This window comes from Benincasa hispida, chromosome 8 (assembly GCF_027475165.1).
Source record: "Benincasa hispida cultivar pf3 chromosome 8, pf3_genome.v1.1, whole genome shotgun sequence".
Classification (NCBI taxonomy): domain Eukaryota; kingdom Viridiplantae; phylum Streptophyta; class Magnoliopsida; order Cucurbitales; family Cucurbitaceae; genus Benincasa; species Benincasa hispida.
The window spans coordinates 45,337,123-45,341,523 of NC_143485.1; the positions used below are offsets into that span (position 1 = coordinate 45,337,123).

At 40.1% G+C, this 4,401-nt stretch overlaps 1 non-coding gene across 1 annotated transcript; it reads left to right on the top strand.

Annotated features, from left to right (window-relative positions):
* Positions 1 to 2,055: 2,055 nt before the first annotated feature.
* Positions 2,056 to 2,161, top strand: LOC120084279 (small nucleolar RNA R71). The gene has a single exon (XR_005483644.1). It is a non-coding gene; the product is annotated as a small nucleolar RNA R71 (small nucleolar RNA).
* The last annotated feature ends 2,240 nt before the right edge of the window (positions 2,162 to 4,401 follow it).

The window sequence follows — 4,401 nt, forward strand, 5'->3', positions numbered from 1 at the left end:
TTGGGCATTATTCAATCGGATGTGCTTCTCCATAGGTGACACAGCTCGTGGTCGTTTGAGTGATTGCATTGACCTGTTCTTTATGTGTGATAACGGGCAGAAATGCACGTTATTACAGCACAAAGTTATAAAACAATGCAGGATTGTGATGGTAAAAATATACAATATTGCATCCAAAAGTATTAAGTTCACAACATTGCAATTGCATGCGTTCATCGCATTAAAATAGCTAACTTATGGATTTTATGCAGGAAAATGCGTTGATGCAAGGCGGAAATGCGATCCAAAGAAATTAACGTCCGAGCGCATTAAGAGATTGCGATCGCAAGGCTATGCAATCGTTTGCGCTCATGAAAATCTGCTCAAGGAAGTGGCCGCATAGAGCCAACGCATCAAGGTGGGCACATCTGGGTGAAAGCTTAATAAATCACGATGGGACAGAAAGCTGATGACGGTTGATTCTGAATTACGTTGACAAGGCATTAACGACCTACTGTAGCAAGTTCACTCAACTTTTCCGTGACAAATATTCGGCACATCAGACAGAGAATTAATGCAATCCCATCAGTGCAATCATAAGAGAGAAGAATCTTTTCACCCTGAAGCTCTATAAATATCGAAGGCCACCTTCAGTGAAGTAGTTCGCTCAGTTACAGAATTCACCATATAGATAGAAGTTAGCCTTGTTCATAGTTTTTATTTTCCTTAGAGGCAAAAGCGAGTGAAGGGAGATTACATCGAGAGATCGTCTTGGTGAACTTGAAAGAGTGTCGGGAGCGTCAAAATCAGAGAGAGGGCCAACTCTTGTGGAAGCAAGAACATCTTTTGGGAAGAATAAAGATAACACAGTGTAAAAGCCTTGGGAAGTAATATCTTGCTACCAGTCTCTCTACCCTTATTTTCCATTGTCATTTTGTACTCTGAACCTATTTATGAAAATGGAAATTGCATCTTTATATCTGTCCACTCTTTGTACATTACGCATGAATAGCTAAATCTGTCGAATGGGTTAAGAAGCACTTAGCTAGCATAACCTGAGATCTTCATTCTATGCGATTATCTTGTATTATGTATGCGTCATTCATCCATTAGAGATACTCGAAAGGGTAGTTTAAGGATAGAATCTAGGCCTGGAAAAGTCAGATTAGAAAATAGGCTCGGGAGAGTTAGATTAGAACCACATAATCAAGAGATAGAAGCTTAGGAATAAGTTTTGTTTGCTATTAACGCATCGCATGCACCTTAGAGATAGAATATGATTGTATGCGGTTGCCTTATCCTTGTGTGCATCTTTCGTCATCGCACAGGCAAGAAGTAGAGACTTAGGAATAAGCTCTATAGACATTATCACATGCGCCCTAAATTTAGGAGCTATCGCATTTGCATTGGAAAATGATTTGCTGTCGCATGAGTGTAGCATGATCGCATAGCTTGAACGCATTCTCGGAAGATGCTAGCTAAAGACTTTCTCAATCCTTTCCTCCACATACTCAGTGTATCTGTCACATAATTACTCTTTTCTCAAATCCGCTGCATACTTTTTATACCTTAAGCAATAAACCAACCAACACCTTGATTTGTTTGTTACCGCAAAGTGATGTAAAATTACCATCGCATACTGTTTTCCATAGTCCCTGTGTTCGACCTTGGGCTTACCAGGAAACTCAGTAGAATTTATACTTGGGTCTTACTGAGAAAACCTCCATGCTCAGCGCATATTCCACCATCGCATTCCATTCCATCATTTAATCGCATAAAATAACGCATCAATGCATTCTCGTGCTACTGATTGTAATGCCTTGTATTAGATTCATCATCACATTCATTTGGGTTTGAAGGGATGCGATTGCTCTGTTATTTACATCATTGTCTTTGATCCTCAATCGTTGATCGCTTTCTCTCCAGTCTTCATGATTTTTAGAAATGCGATCAAGTATATTCTTGGCCTCATCGTACGTCTTATCAAGAAGACCTCCAGCTGTTCCCACATTGGCAGCCATCTGCGATGCGGGGTTCAAACTGTGGTAGAAAATTTCTATCTGTAAATAATCTGGTAAGTCGTTATGCGGGCAATCTCTTACCAGCCTCTTAAACCTCGCCCAGGCATCACTGATTGATTCGTCAATATCCTATTCAAAATTAGTGATCAACTTCCTCCCCTCGACGTTACTTCTTCATGAACTTCTCCACTACCTGTTCCCATGATGTAATCTCCCCTGGTTCGAGAGAATAGGCCCATTTCCGTGCCTGGTCACACAACGAAAATGGGAATAATCTTAATCGAACCTCCTCAACGGAGATGTTTGGGAACACAAACGTATTGCAGATCTCAATGAAACTCTAGAGGTGCTGCCAAACTATCCGGCAGTTTGAATCATATGTAGCATCACCGGTTTCATTTCGAATCTCGATCTGTCAAGAGTTGGACTCATGATTCTTGGTGAGAAATCATAAAGGTTGGGCAACGTATAGTCCCGGATGGGCCTATTGCGATCGTTCACCAAGAGGATGGGATTCGCCATGATATTATTTACATTTGGTGCTTTATTTTCTATTGCTCCGCCGTGTTTGGATCTTTCTCTGGTTGTCGTTGGCGGATGTTTCTCCTTCTTCTTCAGAAAGTTCTCTCAATCTCTAGGTCGTAATCGAGCTCAGCCATTTTGTCCTTAGCTCATATGACACCTGTTTCTTCCCTTACCTATGGAGAAGCAGTGCATAGAGATGGAGAGTCTGCAAAGAAAATAAAAAAGTTACCGTTAGCACAATCTGTATTGCTGATAACGGGCAGAAATGCACGTTAATACAGTACTAAGTTATTAACAATGCAGGTTTGCATCGATAAAATATATAAGATTGCGTCCGAAAAGCATTAAGTTCATAACATTGCGGTCGCATGCGTTCATCACATGAAAACAGTTAATTTTTGTATTTTTGTGCAGAATATGCGTTGACGCAAGGCGTAAAATGCGATCACAAGAAAGCAACAGTCGAGTGCAACGTTATAGCAAGGCTTTGCGGTGATTTGTGCTCACAAATATCTGCTCAAGAAGGATTTCTGCATAGAGCCGGCGCAACTTGGTGGGCGCATCTGGGTGAAAAGCATAATAAATCACGATGGGACAAAAAGCTGATGACGGTCGATTCCGAATTAAGTTGACAAGCCGGTAATGATTGTAGCAAGTACACTCAACTTTTCAATGACAAATCTTTGGTGCATCAGATAGAGAATTAATGTCATCCCATTAGTGCAATCATAAGAGAGAAGCAACCTTTCACCCCGAAGCTCGCAAATATCAAAGGCAACCTTCAATGAAGGGGTTCGTTTAGTTCAACAATTAGATAATTTTCTCCATAGTTAGAAGTAGCCTTGTTCTTAGTTTTGATTTTATTTAGAAGGCGGAAGCGAGAGAAGCGAGATTGTGCCAAGAGATCGTTCTAGTGAACTTGGAAGAGTGCCAGAAGCGTCAAGATCAGAGAGAGGGCCACGCTTGCAGAAGCAAGAATATCTTTGAATAGATTAGAGTTAACAGTGTAAAAGCCTTGGGAAGCAAGGGATTGCTATCAGGCTCTCTATCCTTATCTTCCATTGTCATTTTGTACTTGAACTTATCTATAGAAATGGAATTTACTTTTCTTTATCTGTTCACTCTCTGTTTATTATGCATGAGTAGCTAAATCTGTCGAATAGGTTGAGAAGCACTTAACTAGCATAATTGGGGATCTTCGTTCTATGGGATTATCTTGTATTATGTATGCATCATTCATCAATTAGAGATAGTCGGAAGGGTAGTCTAAGGATAGAATCTAGGCTTGGAAAAGTCAGGTTAGAATTTAGGTTCGAGAGAGTCAGATAAGAATGCATAATCAAGAGATAGGAGCTTAGGAATAAGCACTGTTTGCTATTAACGCATCACATGCATCCTATAGATAGGTTATGATTGTATGTGGTCATCTTGTCTTTGTGTGCATCTTGCATCATCGCATAGGCAAAAATTAGAGACTTAATAATAAGCTCTATGGACATTATCACATTCATCGCATGTGTCCTAGAACTTGGAGCACTGCATTTGCATTGGAAAATGATTTGTTGTTTCATGAGTGTAGCATGATCGCATAGTTTGAACGCATTCCTGGGAAATGCTAGCTAAAGACATTCTCAATATGTTCCTCCGTATACTCAGTGTATCTACCGCATAATCAATCTTTTCTTAAATCCGCCGCATACTTTTTATATCGAAAACAACAACCCAAAACAACCCTTTGATTTATTGGTTACCGCAAAGTCTTCTTAAAAATTATCACCACATATCGTTTTCCCTAGTCCCTGAGTTCGACCTTGGACTTACCAGGAAACTCAGCGGGATTTATACTTGGATTCTGCTGAGAAAACTTGTTGCTCAA